The sequence below is a fragment of the Juglans microcarpa x Juglans regia genome, chromosome 2S, assembly GCF_004785595.1.
Source record: "Juglans microcarpa x Juglans regia isolate MS1-56 chromosome 2S, Jm3101_v1.0, whole genome shotgun sequence".
NCBI lineage: Eukaryota > Viridiplantae > Streptophyta > Magnoliopsida > Fagales > Juglandaceae > Juglans > Juglans microcarpa x Juglans regia.
Genome location: NC_054597.1, coordinates 9,385,399 through 9,400,816, shown reverse-complemented (window position 1 = coordinate 9,400,816; position 15,418 = coordinate 9,385,399). Strand labels below are relative to the sequence as shown.

At 39.9% G+C, this 15,418-nt stretch overlaps 1 pseudogene; it reads right to left on the bottom strand.

Annotated features, from left to right (window-relative positions):
- Window positions 1–2,738: 2,738 nt before the first annotated feature.
- Window positions 2,739–14,840, bottom strand: LOC121253338 (annotated as a pseudogene).
- Between the last annotated feature and the right edge of the window lie 578 nt (window positions 14,841–15,418).

Sequence of the window (15,418 nt, the reverse complement as noted above, 5' to 3'; positions counted from 1 at the left end):
TCAAAACAAAATCAACAATTTAATTTTTTAAAATGTCAAAACAAAAATAATATTAAAAAAAATATTCTATTAATATTTTATTTAACTTTAACTCTTATCTCAATTCATCTCATCTGTAAAAATAAATGAGGCATATTAAGGCTCAATTTGGTTAGCAGTATAGATGAGATGTTTTCTCATCTGTATTGTACTTAGTTTTTCTTATCCAAACACACTATATTTTATTTCTAAATTTTAAAAAATCCACTTAAATAAACATTGCATGAACAATGAAATCTAACAATGAACAGTGAAAACTGGCAGTGAACAGTGACAGTGAACAATGCATGAATAGTTAAATCTGACAGTGAACAGTGCACTTTCGGCTCTCTAATCAACTGTGGGACCCACACATTTTTCAAATCCCAAAAATTAAAAACTATCTCTTCTTATCTCACTATCCAAACACATTTTTTTTTTTACAAATTATTTCATATCATCTTAACTCAAAAATTTTACTACTATTCAAAATATCTCATTTTATCTCATATGAATTAAATAACCAAACGAACCCTAAGGTTGGGTGGATGGAGTTGTTGAAAAATAAATAAATAATGAAAAAAATGTTGACAATATCGATCCTAAATTTTATTAGAGAATGAACCAGAGGCTTGATTTTACGTTGTTGTAGGCCCGTAAATGTGTATTAGGTGTAAAAACAAAAACTGATGAGTCGATAAAATAGACCGGACAGGACCGGTGGGTTTGGTTCGGTATCAGATTTGGTTCGGTCCGGTATCAATTTCATCTCAAAACCGGTCGAAATCGATCCTATTCTGATTTTTCTTTTTCTAACATCGGACCGGACCAATTCATATATATATTTTTTAATCTTTTATATTGTATAAAATATTTTTTATATTATATATAATTATATATAAAGTAATTTTGTATTATATGATAAATTACTTATTAATATAATATTAAATTTAAAGTCTTATGAGTAATATTATACACCACACTCTCATCCTATTTTGATTATATTAAGTAAGATGTGACACATTTATCACCATTAAATAATCATTTATTGCCACATACTACTTAATATGTGGTGATGAATGTGCTACATACTTAGTATGATTAAAATAGGATGAGAGTGTGGTGTATAGTATTACTCAAAATAGAATATTTAAAAATTTTGGTTTCTCACAATCGGATGCTAGTTGAAATAGTTACATTTAATATTCATTATATCTTTTAAAGAGTACATTCTTTAACATATATCGAGCATATTATATCTATATATTAAAAGTGTGCGTCAAAACCTAAATAATGACATCTTTTTGGTGATTAGAATGAACTACGTATTAAAGTACTAGCATCAGCTTGGCTATCCATTAGTCAAATTTTGCCTAACATCACACTGTTTGCCTTTTATCTATCTTACTCAAAACCTAATATTACATTAGATTATCCATCTAAACTCTGAATAATAATGAAATTTTATTTATTTTAGAAATAAAGGTGCTACCTCCACCCCAAGGTTGGAGTGCCTGCTTCTCGCACCCTACCCCTGCCTTGGCTGGGGGTGGGATTTGCCCTCCGAGATCTGACCCTGCTGCCCAGGGGCGATGCCCTTGTCTGGGTGCCAGGGGTGGATTTGGACCCTAGGTTTGTTTGCCCTCCATCCGACCCAAATGGGCACATGACCCATTAGGGCCATAACCTATTTTTGTTCTAGGCCATCTTGGGCCCATATTTAAAAAAAAAATGTCTAAAAATATAAAAACTATATTTTACATATAACAAAAAATGAAACAAAGGTTGTTAAAGCATTAAAAAAAAAAGAATTCTAAGTTACTGCAATAATACAAATTAATCTAAAACTTTTACAAATTGTCAAATAATTTAAATGAATAATATTATAATATTACAAATAGTAGCTAGTAAGATGACTTTGTATCCTGACAATATTACAAATTGTCATGCCTCTTACCATGTCTCGTGTGTGCTACCTTGCTGCTTCCTTGTGGGCTTTATAGGCTGACATTGCCCTTCATGGCTTGCGGCTTGGAATATCCTATTCTCTCATTCAGATTTCGTCTTACCGGACCGTCCTTAGGCCCACCCATACCGTGTGGGCTGGGCTCATTCGTTTGGGTCCTACATTGGGAACAACTCCCCTCACACAACCCAAATCCTTCCAGCAATTGTTTTTTGCTCGAAACTTCAAGATGGAAAAAAAGAGACGAGCTTATTTGCTGCACTTGGCAAAGCTAGATTGATAGCCCATGGTGAATCTTCAAGTACTAGCTTCATATCTTACACACAACAGGACATCATTTCTGAGACTCCCAAGTAATCATTGTTCAATATACAGACGAAATCTTCATCTGAATCAAGTTACACAGAATTACTAGAAACCATTTGAGTAAACCAATTGCAACCGCTGTAAACTCAAAATTACGTATAAGATTATTGTCGTCTCACATTAACAGGGGATTGAAAACAAACACATCAAAACTCACGCACAACATAATTATTATCCAAGATATGAACTTTCTTGTTGCTTAAGTGATCTTAAAGTGGACAAAAATGAATTAGAAGCAGAGCAACATTAAAACAAAAAACAACAACGAAGTCCATAACTGTCTTATCACGAAAAGATAAGTACATTATATATACATAAGTAGATACAGATATATATGACTCCAACAACAAAATATTAAAGGCAGAGATATATATTCCTCTATCACCTTCCAAAATCACAAACCATCGAATCCATTAGGCGAACCCAACACATCTTGAAAACAAAAACTTTCAATCGAGCCAAACCCACCTAATAATCCCTCAAATAATCCATTCTACAAGGAATTCGCCGGCGCTAATTCACCAGCTCCCTTCCTGATAACCACGACCTCGTCCTCGTCCTCCTCCATCGCTGTCGTCCTCCTCATTAAAGCAGCCGCATCTGCCGCCAGGTCCTTGGCCCTCTCGTCCTCATCCCCAACCGCTGGCATGTGCCCCTCGAACAACGCCATGTGCCCGAAAAGCTTGTCCTTGCGGGAGTAGCTCGTCCCGCACATACACATCCACCTGGCCTCCCTACAATGCTTAAGATGGTTCTTCAGGTTGGACACCACCGAGAAGTTCTTCTTGTTGCAGCGATTGCATGAGTACATCTTAGGGCAGTGGCTCCGCTTGAATTGGTTCTTCAAGCAAATCACCGACTAAACTTCTTGTGCTGCCTGTTCTGATTGCACCCCTCGTATGGGCAAGAGAACTTGGTATCCCGGCTTGGCTCTGCTCGGCACAGAGCCGTTCCGGCTTGGCTAAGGCCTTGGGGGTCGTGTACTGGTTCCCGTGCGCTCTCATATGTTAGATTAAGCATGAATGAATGGAAATCTTATTCATTTCATTGTATTGATGTATCAATATATATACGAAAGAAAGGGAATAAAAAAGGAATAAGTTTGTTACATATAATAGTTGAGAATAATAGAATTTGCAATACTTTACAGTTCCTTTCTAGTTTGCACACCATGTGTTTGTGATAAATTCTCCTCATGTGTAGTTGAGTCCGAAACAGAGGTATATATCTTAATTCGCCCATTCGAGTCTAACGGTGTATCTATAACACTGAGACTCGTCTTGAACCGAAGAAATTTGTCAACAACCAGTGGTTTTGTTAAAACATCCGCAATTTGATCTTTGGAGCAAATGAAACTTTAAGCGTGCTAGCAGCCACCCTATCTCTAACAAAATGAAAGTCAATATCCATATGTTTTGTTTTTGAGTGATAGATAGGGTTAGTTGAGAGGTACGTCGCCCCTAGGTTGTCACACCATAAAGTAGGAGCTTGAGAAAGCTTGATGCCAAGTTCACACAACAGAGTTTGTAACCAAATTAGTTCAGCTGCTGAGTACAATGCTGAGGAAGCTATCGATTTGTACTCAACTTCCATTGAGGACCTAGCAAGAATTTATTATTTTTTGGAGCTCCAAGAGATGAGGTGTTTGCCGAAGTAGATGCAAAACCCTCCCATGGAATGGCGATCATCTGGACAAGACCCCCCCCCCAATCGGCATCCGAGTAAGCTTGGAGAGTAAGACTTGATTTGGATGCAAAGAACAAATCATCATTTATGGTGGCTTTCAAATATCTAAGGATGCACTTCACGGCACTCCAATGAGGGGCTTTGGGGAATGCATGAATTGACAAACCTTGTTGACGGAGTAAGAGATGTTTGGTCTTGTCACCGAGAGGTATTGCAAACCTCCCACAATGCTGCGATATAGTGTATGATCCTCAAAATCTGGGGCATCAGATTTGGAAAATTTTAGGGAGGCAGCCATTGGTGAGGATATGGGTTTAGCATGAAGCATATTGCTTCGGCTGAGAAGATGTTTGATGTATTTTCTTTGGGATAAAACAAGTCCATCAGTGGTGTAATCAACTTCAATACCCAAAAAGAAAGACAGAGAACCTAGATCTTTTACTAGAAAGGCAAGTCCTAAATCACGAATGAGATCAGTGATTGCCAACTATTTCGAGGATGTTATGACTATATCATCCACATGTATGAGCAAATACATATGAATGTCATTACAATTGAGAATAAACAAAGATGGGTCTTTGTTAGAGGCAATAAAACCGTAATCAAGGAGCCAGGAACTTAACTGGGCAAACCACACTCATGGTGCTTGTTTAAGCCCATAGATAGCTTTCTCAAGCTTGCAGACGTGGGAAGTCTGAGAATGATTCACAAATCCTTGTGGTTACTACATATAGACATCATCAGTGAGCACACCATGTAAAAAGGTATTTTCAATGTTAATTTGAAGCAAAGACCAGGCACGAGAGACAGCGATGGATAGAATTAACTGAATGGTGAAAGGTTTGTCATGGAAATCAATACCTGGTTGTTGATGAAAACCTTTGGCAACGAGACGTGCCTTCCGTATCTCAAAAGAACCATCAGCTAGGGTTTTAGTGCGAAAAACCCAATGGCATCCCAGCACATTCGTGTGAGGTACAGGAGGTACCAAAGTCCATGTTTGATTCCGGATGAGAGCTTTGTATTCCTTAGTCATGGCCTCCTTCCATTCTGTGTGTTTAACAGCCTTGAAAAAACTCGATGGATCATCTGGTACACCTACAGAAACAGTGAGACAATTTTGAGTAGAATGCAGCATGGTTCCATTAGTAAAACTTCAGGGACGAGAGGAATTTGTGTGGGATCGAGTGATGATAGGAGAGGAAGGTGGGATAAGACACGGGTTAGGGATATTCGAAACAGGGGATGGAAAGGATTTGGGAGAAGGGTCAGAGGAAGGGGATGGTGTTTGTGAGAGTATTGGGTTGGAGATTGAGTTGGGCCATGGTTGATGGAAGAGAGCGGTATATGGGTGCTTGGATGTGGGCCTAAGATGGAGGAAGAAAAAATGGGTAAGGAGGCCGACTGGGAGGGAGATGGACCAGATTGTGGTTTAGGCTGAGTTTTGGACAGAGGGAATGAATTTTCATTGAATATTACATCACGGGAAATGTACATGCGATTAGTGTTTAGGTCAAGACACTTGTAGCCTTTATGGGCTAGGCTGTAACCTAAGAACAGACATGACGTGGACCAGAAATTCAATTTGTGAGAGGAATATGGTCAGAGATTGGGCAAACATTCACACCCAAAGACTTTATGGAATTTGTAGTCGGGTGATTTGTTGTTTAAGACCGGAGTGGGTAAGAGATTAATTAGGAAAATTACAGTTTCAAAGGCCTCGGCCCAGTAAGAAAATGAAAGTGATGAGTGGGCTAGGAGGGCAAGGCCCATTTCTACAATATGACGATACTTTCGTTCTATGAGACCGTTTTGTTGGTGAGTATAAGGGCATGAAAATCTGTGGCTAATGCCAAGTTGTTTGCATAAATGAGTGAGAGGTTGAAATTCACCTCCCCCATCGGTTTGTAACGTGATGAGCTTGGTATTAAATAATCTTTCAATGAATGGTAAAAAAGTTGAGAAAATTTGGAAGACATCCGATTTTAACTTGATAGATAAGATCCAAGTAAAACGTGTAAAATAATCCATAAATGAAAGATAGTATTTATAGCCATTTCTTGAGACATAGTGGGCTCGACCCCATAGGTTAGCACATAACAGTTGTAAAAGGCCAAGTATAATAGGGTTGTTTTGAAGGAAAATCAAATTGATGACATTTTGCTAAGGGAGATTCGGAGCACTGGAAAACAGAGTTTGTGGGAGATATTGGCAAACACTTGGACCGTAGAACACGAGAGACCAAGGTTAAGAAGGGGTGCCCAAGTCTTCAGTGCCATTGATCCATGGAGGCTCATTCACCAATATGAGTTTATGGAGACGACGAAATGGTTGTAGCAGATAGGCCTGTGCAGAAAACTATGTGATCCGATCCGTCCGTGAGATCTGATCTGACCCGAACTGTAAAACCTGTTTGAATTAACTTGCGGGTCGAACCTACTGAAACCGACTACTCTTAAACCCTAGCTGCCATCCCTCCCATTTCTCTTTGTCGTCAAAACCACTTGCAGTAGATTGAAGAAGAAAAGCAGAGCATGCATCAACCCTGAGGAGCTCTGAATGAATAATCAATCGATGACGATGAAAGCCTCATTGCCTTGGCCATCTAGTACTATTTCCACCATCATAAGAGCCCATCCATCCAGAACTCTCCATTTGAAATAAACCCAACCAGCCCACAAGGGAAACCCTCAGTACCAATGGCCTCGTACTGAAGTTGTGTCGGTGCCACATTCTTCTGGAGAAAGAATGGCTCGCCAGTTGGTTGTGTAACGGCGAGAAAATGAGTTCTTCCGGCCATGAAATGCCAGAAATCAAGTAGGCCACGATACTCGATATCCATTTCTAATTTTCTCTGGGTTTGAGAGAGAGAGAGAGAGAAAGAGAGTTCTCGGCATCCATGATATGCTGCACAAAGGCCAGCTTCTCTGAATGAGTAATCAACGACGAAAGCCCCATTGCTCTTGCCAAAACGATTCGATGTCAAGTGCTGCAGTTCAACATTCCCTTTCTCCACGGCGAAATCGACGCCATCTCAATCTCCATTTCTTGAGAATAAAAGCTGTTATTTCTTTCACTCATCAAACTCGAGTTGGGTCGGGTCGATTTGATTCGACTTCTTGTCGGGTCGGGTCGGGCCTAAACACAAGCCAGTTTGGTCGGGTTGCAGGCCTAGTAGTAGAAGGAAAATAGTAGAGTCCATCACAGGTTGGACCAGTGAGGAGGATTTTTTCCTGGTTACCTGGTCCTTCACATAGAAATGAGTGGAGTGAAATTCAAAATAACATGAGTATCAACACAAAATTAAAGAACAGTTACTAAATTTTTCGTGATGGACGGAACATGCAAGATATTCTTGAGAAGAAAGGTAGATGAGTTTAAGGATAGGGAGGTATCACCAGAGTTTTCGATTGGAAGACTATTGTTGTCACCTACTCTTATGGTCTCACCACTTGCATATGCTTCAGATGATAGATTTAAGTTAGAGAAATCATTAGTGAGATGATGTGTGGCTGCAGAATCGGGGTACCAAAACGATTCAGAAGGTTGAGTCTGAGTTGTGTAGTTTGTAGAGAAGTTGTTGGGAACTTCATATTGGTGCGAGTGGTTGAATCGATGTCCGCATTGAAGTGAGACATGTCCAGTCTTATTTCAAACTTGCCAAGTTGGGTGTTGAGCATTGTATTGTTGAGATGAATTTGAGGGATAGGGAGGTCTGCCACCGTAACCATTGTAAGGATAACGTCTCCTAATACGCCTTTGTCGTCCTCCTCGATTGGGTCCATGACCACCCTAATCTCTTGTAAATGAGGTATAGTTTGCAGATGGTTCCAGAGAAGAATTAAAGGGTCGGTTTGTAAGAGTAAGTTGAGATTCATGGATAGGAGTTGATAGAGTTCATGGAAGGAAACAAAGGTGGTTCTGGTAGTGATGGAGGTAACGAACATCTCGTAAGAGGGACCAAGTCCATTTAACAGATAGGTAACAAGGTCATTATTTGATAAAGGACTACCAGTAGCAGCAAGGGAGTCTGCAAGGAGACGAACCTTGCCAAAATAATCAAATATTGACTGGTCACCTTGGAAAAGATTAGTGAGTTGAAAACGAATTTGAAAATCATGAGCATGAGATTGAGATAAGAACATGGATGAGAGGGAGGTCCATAGTTGGTGAGCAGTTTTGAAGGAGAGGATGCGACCTAGAATATAGTCCGGAAGGGAGGAAAAGAGGATGCTAAGAACCAGCTGGTCGATATGCCTCCAAGAATGAAAATCAGGGTTGTGTTTTGGGTTAGATTGGGAGGAATCGGAAAGGAACTTTGATGGAGGTTTGGAAGAACCATCGACAAAGGAGAAGAGATCCTGCCCACGTTTGAACATTCCATAAAAGGACATTATCGGTGGAAAGTTTTGTGATTACAATGTGAGAAAAAAAAAGAAGTAGTGGAAGAGTGAGGGGAAGGGGAAGAAGACGGATTGACCACCATTGATGCAGAATCAGAAGGATTATTGGTCTGTTGGCTCTGATGCCATGTTAGACGAAGCATGAATGAATGGAATTCATCTTATTCATTTAATTGTATTGATGTATCAATATATATACAAAAGAAAGGGAATAAAAAAGGAATAAGTTTGTTACATATAACCGTAAAGAATAATAGAATTTGCAATACTTTACGGTTCCTTTCTAGTCTGCACACCATGTGTTTGTGATAAATTCTCCTCATGTGTAGCTGAGTCCGAAACAAAAGGTATATATATCTTAATATCATATGCATCCACAGATTCGCGTCGCGTTTGCACCCTTTCCCGCATACGTCATAGAAGTGGATATGCTGAGACAGTAGTTTCACGGTTGTTGAGAATAAAGGATACAAATACATCTCAGATACTTACAGCTGCACCGGATTAAAGGATGTGATAATTGTTCTGTTATAGTTTATTACATGCGCTGGCAATTAGCGAACAATATTTCATTTATTTTATTTAGCGTAAATGTAACATAAATAGCTGTAGTTATCTTGTAAATGACGATTGATACATGAATATAATGAACATTTCTTCAACCTTTGTCTCATATGTTTTTCCCATATCTGCGCTGCTATCAACATGGTACCAGAGCTATGACTGAAACCCCTTCAAATACCGAATTGCCCATGCCTTCCAATCCTGAGACCAACCCCCACCATTCCACCAACCCATACTATATTCAGCCTGGAGAATGAGCTTCTTCTCCACTAGTTCCAGACCTGCTAACAACCTAAAATTATGTGACTTGGGCACAAACTATGCATCGTGCCCTCAACATCAAAAACAAGTTGGGATTTATCGATGGTAAAATTCCCAAACCCACTAGCGAATCTGATCCCCTTCTTGCCCCTTGGGAGCGTTGCAATGACATGATTATTGCCTGGATTCAACACTTTGTTGGTTCAAAACATAGATCAAGCATTGCACATGCGGACACGGCAGCCAACGTCTGGAAGGATCTTCGTGAACGATTTTCAATCCAAAATGCTCTTCGCATTTTCTAAATCACAAAATCAATTTCATTACTGATTTAAGACAACAATTTAGTGAGTCAATATTACAACAAACTCAAATGTTTTTGGGATGAGCTTGAAATTTATGAACCGATGCCTTCGTGTACTCGTGGTTCAATCAAAACTTTGCAGGAATACATGCCTCGACACAAGGTTATGCAATTCCTAATGGGTCTAAATGACTCATGCGATTCAGTTCGTGCTTAGATCCTGCTTCACGATCTCCTTCCTCAATTGAATCGCGTGACTTCTCCGGTTCAACAAGAGGAGTGGCGAAGACAACTCCATGCTATGCCTGCGCCCCTTACCATGGCTGGTTGCTAGAGTGCCTAACCAGCACACATAATCATCCTCACGCAAAGTCCGATTGTTATGTTCTCATTGCAACGTCCCCAAGTCACTCTCTTAAGTGTTGTTTTAAGGCCAATCCCAACTTTCCAGTGTGTGCTCACTGCCGCATCCCAGGGCATACCAAAGACAAATGCTATAAACTCAATGGTTTTCGACTTGGACACAAAGCCAATTTCAGATCCAAGTCTTCAACAAATCAGTCTTCTCTCGAGCAGGATCAGCTCAACCATGGACCACCTATTACTCAAGAGCAGTACAACCACCTCCTTGCTTTGCTCAACCCTTCATCCATTGGCACCACACTAGTTGTGAAACATGTGCAAACTAGCCTTCCCGAATCTAGCACGCCTCCCATGTCTGGTATCTCTTATTCAAACACACACCACAAAGTCACTCATCTCACTACCTCGTGGATCCTTGACACGGGCGCTACAGATCATATGATCTGTAGCCCTCATCTCTTCACACATAATGTCACATTTGTTAACCATACCATCAAACTCCCTAATGGTAGGAGTGGCAATATGTGACACGATCCATTAACCCAACACGAACATGACACGATAAAAACGGGTTAGAGTTTAGCCTTAACGGGTTCGGGTCAAACAGGTTGACTCGTTAAGACAAGATAACTTAAAGGGTTGATAACGGGCCAACCCGTTATAACCCGTTATGACCCGTTAAGAAAGTTAAAGTTACAATTATACTCTTATACCTAAAAAATAAAATTTTTGGGATTTTAATTTCGATATTTTTATTGTTTGGATTGTAATTTTGGATTTGTAGTTAGTTTTATATTTTTTTTATAGATATTGTGATTTTAAAATTTATATAAAATTATGCTAAACTTAACTAGATCAAGGGGGTTAATTTTGGGTCTGTTCAATCCATTTACATAAACCGGTCAAAACGGGTTGACACGACACGACCCGTTATGTTAATAGGTAGTGTTAGTGTTTGAGATCTTGACACGATAAGTTTAACGGGTCGGGTTAGGGTCGACCTATATAGTATAATATACATGTCTTGACACGACACGAACACGATCCGTTAACACAATTTGACACCCCTACCTAATGGTCATAATACAACAGCCACACACATGGGTGATGTACATCCTTCTGCTTGCCTAATTCTCAAAAATGCTTTATGAGTTCCAGATTTTTCATTCAATCTTATTTTGGCCAAGGCAATGTCCACTCACTCAAATTGTTGTCTAATTTTTCTTCCAATTCTTGTTTTATTCAGGACCTTTCATTTTGGATGACGAATGGAGTGGGGACTGTACTTAATGGCTTATATCACCTCCAAATTCCACGACAACACACCACGACCTTGCAATCCTTTTCTTTCCCTATTTTACATCCTTCTAGTACAACTTATACCACAAGCAGCACCACGTTTGATACCTTTACTTTATGGAACTATAGACTTGGACATAGCTCCATGACTAAACACATATTGAATGACATTTCCAAATTTAATTCCAAGCATCATTCTGACTATAAAATTTTGTGTGAAGTTTGTCCACTTGCAAAGCATCACAAATTACATTTCTCTCAATCCGAAACTAAAGTAACAAAGCCCTTTGAACTTGTTTCGGTAGATATATGAGGACCAAACCAATCTCCAACTCATGATGGGACTAAATATTTTCTTACCATTGTTGACCAATTCACTCGATGAACTTGGGTGTACTTATTGAAAACAAAGTCTGAAGCTCAACTCTCTCTTCAGAATTTTTTTTCCCTTGTTCAAACTCAATTTGAAAATAACATCAAAACCATTAGATCCGATAATGGAGCCGAATTCCAAATGCCACTATTCTACCAATCAAAAGGTGCTCTACACCAACTTACGTGCGTGGCTACACCCCAACAAAATGCCTTGGCTGAATACAAGCATCAGCATATCCTAAATGTGGCCCGTGCGCTAAAGTTCCAATCTGGCCTTCCCATGCAATATTGGTCCGAATTCATCACCACAACAGTTTATCTAATCAATCGAACACCCACCCTACTACTCCATTACGAGTCTCCTTTCGAAATCCTCTACAATCACAAACCACCATATTCTCACCTTAAGGACTTCGGTTGTCTGTGTTATGCGTCTACTCTCACCCACACCAGAACCAAATTTGATTCCCGAGCTCGCCCAGGCATTTTTCTTGGCTACCCTTATAGAGTCAAGGGATACAAACTCCTTGATATCAATGCCAAACAAATATTCCTCTCGCGCGATGTAACTTTCCACGAAGACTTCTTTTCTCTAAAACACACTCCCACCATTCCATTCTCAACTCACGCACCCTCCATAAATCTTACTTCTATCACGTCTACATTACCACCAACACTTGACCTCACACCACCATCCCCAACATTTGACCACATTTCATTTGATACTTCTGATGCCAACCTTCACTCACCTGATACCAATACACCCTCTCCACTCATCCCTTCAATCCCACCCCTTTGCCGCTCAACTTGAATTAGAAAAACACCAGCATACCTCCAAGACTTTCACTGCCAACAAGTCACAGCTTCAACCCAATCTACATCCACGATGAAAGCTGCTAATGGTCACAACACGACAGGTAAGTAAGTATCCTTTCCCCTTTCTTCCTTCTTGTCGTATGATTCCCTTTCCCCCACATTTAAAACTTTTACCATTTCACTTTCTCTTAACACCGAAATGATCTCAAATACCCAAGCTATAAAACACCCCATTTGGTGCAAAGCAATGGAGCAAGAGCTCACTGCTCTCGAGCTTAATGAGACTTGGTCCATCATTGATCTCCCTCTCGGCAAGAAGCTAATTGATTGAAATGGATTTATAAATTTAAATTCCATGCTGATGGGACAATTGAGAGAGCTAAGGCTTGTTTGGTGGCAAAAGGCTTCACTCAACGTGAAGGTGTAGAATTTCATGACACCTTCTCACCGGTTGCCAAACTGGTCTCCATACACTGCCTCCTTGCCATTGCTGTAATCAAAGGCTGGGACCTCCAGCAGCTAGACGTCAACAATGCCTTCTTGTATGGCGAACTTGACGAAGAAATATATATGAAGCCATCTCTTGGTCATCCTGCAGATAAAACCAGCAAAGTATGTCGTCTCCAGAAAAGCCTATATGGCTTGCGGCAAGCATCCAGGCAGTGGAATACCAAGCTTTCTTCCACACTTGTAGAATTTGGCTTCATCCAATCCAAATCAGGTTATAGTCTCTTCACCAAACACACACATCCTTTCTTGCTCTACTCGTTTACGTCGACAACATCATCTTGATGAGCTCTGATGTTGCTTCCCGTGAGGCAGTCAAGCATTTTTTGGAGACTAAATTCAAAATCAAAACACTCGGCTCCCTCAAGTATTTCCTTGGTGTGGAAATTGCACGATCACAGCATGGGATTCAGCTTTGTCAAAGCAAATATGCGCTAGATATCTTATCCGAAACTAGTTTGTTGGCTTCCAAGCCCTCTCCCATGCCCATGGAACCTAACATCAAATTGAGCAAAGATGAAGGAGAACCATTTAATGACCTTGCTTTGTATCGAAAGTTAGTGGGCAAGCTGATGTATCATAAGGCCTGACCTGACCTACAGCATACACTTGCTGAGCCAATTTATGGATACTCCCAAATTTCCACACTACAATGCTATCATCAAAGTGCTCAAATACCTCGAAAGCACCCCAAGCCTGGGCCTATTTTTTCCAGCTTCCTCTAAGCCATAACTCGTAGCTTATTCAGATGCTAATTGGGCAAATTGCCCAGACACCTGGCGTTCCACAATAGGATTTTGTGTCTTCATCGGCAACTCTCTTGTCTCCTAGAAGTCCAAGAAATAGAACACCATATCACGTTCCTCTGCCGAGTCCGAATATCGAGCCATGGCATCAGTTGTATGTGAATTGACTTGGCTTCGCTATTTGCTCCATGATTTGAACATCGACATCTCACAGCCAGCCACTCTGTATTGTGACAATCCTGCAGCCCTACACATTGCGGCTAATCCCGTATTCCACGAGCGAACGAAGCACATTGAACTAGATTGTTATCTAGTTCAAGACAAGATATCAGCTGGTCAGGTCGTCACTGCACATGTATCGTCTTCAGCCCAGCTTGCAGATTTACTCATTAAACCATTACACTCTTCCACATTCAATCGAATGCTACTCAAGATGGGAGTAATCAACATTTACTCTCTATCTTACGGGAGGATGTTGAGAATAAAGGATACAAATGCATCTCAAATACTTACAGTTGCACCAAATTAAAGGATGTGATAATTGTTCTGTTATAGTTTGTTACAAGTGCTGGCAATTAGCCCGCATTATTTCATTTACTTTATTCATTGCAAATGTAATATAAATAGCTGCAGTTATCTTGTAAATGACAATTGATACATGAATATAATGAGCCTTTCTTCAACCTCTGTTTTGTTTTTCCCATATCTGCGCTGCTATCAACAACAACGTTGAGCTCCACTATCTCTGAGACATTAGGCTCTGCAACTAAAACCTTGTCCTTCACTCCCTCGTCAAAAGCCTCTTCTTTCAATCAACCCGAAGATTCCCCGAGGATTTTGGGAGGAATTGTTGAGTTGGGAACGAATTGGATTGGTCTTGGGGTCTGAGTGCAGGAGAGAAAGGCAGCGCCGTTGACGATGACTTGGTGGATTGCGGAGGTGATCTCTGAGGAGACCACTTCCAAATGATCCCGACCGATCAGCTGGTTTCTGTTGACCGGCTCCCACAAGAATCACTGCAGGGTATCCATTCTCGCCCGAACCATGGAGAGATTCAGGAGCGGCACACGAAGGTCTGAGTGCCCGAGCTGAACGTTACTGGGATTGGAATTGAACAAGGCAGAATAAGCCGCCGGAATCTGGAAAGATTCGCTGGTGTTGAACATCTCTTGTGATTTGTATGAACCAAAATCGAGAGAGACAGTTACTGGAATGAAATCCAAGTTCGGTACATTGACTTCATTAGACTGGAATAATGAGCTAAATGGACAAGATAACAATTTGTCGGACACGGGGGGCTCAATGCACGTGTCATCCAGGGGAAGGTATGTTGATGATATATTTATTGAGTGCTGCTATGGAATCGGCCAGTATACAAAATTTCCCTTTTTAATTTATGTTTTTTTTAAATTTTTAAAAAATATGAAAATAATACCACTTTTTTAATAGCCACTTTTTTAATAGTAAAAGAAAAAAATGTAAAAAAAATTAAATGCTACGTGGCGACATAAGTATTATTCATATTTATTTTGTTTCTTTTATTTTAAGCTTTAACATCTAGTTAAAAATTTTAAAGAATTTTACTCATTATTTCTACTCTACAAAGATCTTTTATGTTGTTATTTTTTTCTTTAATAAGTATGTAGTGTAAAAATAATAAGTAGAAAAATTCAAAATTTAATAGGAATAAAATAAAAAAAATAAAAAAAAGGGTTAAAATATGTGTAGTGTAGGATGATCAAAA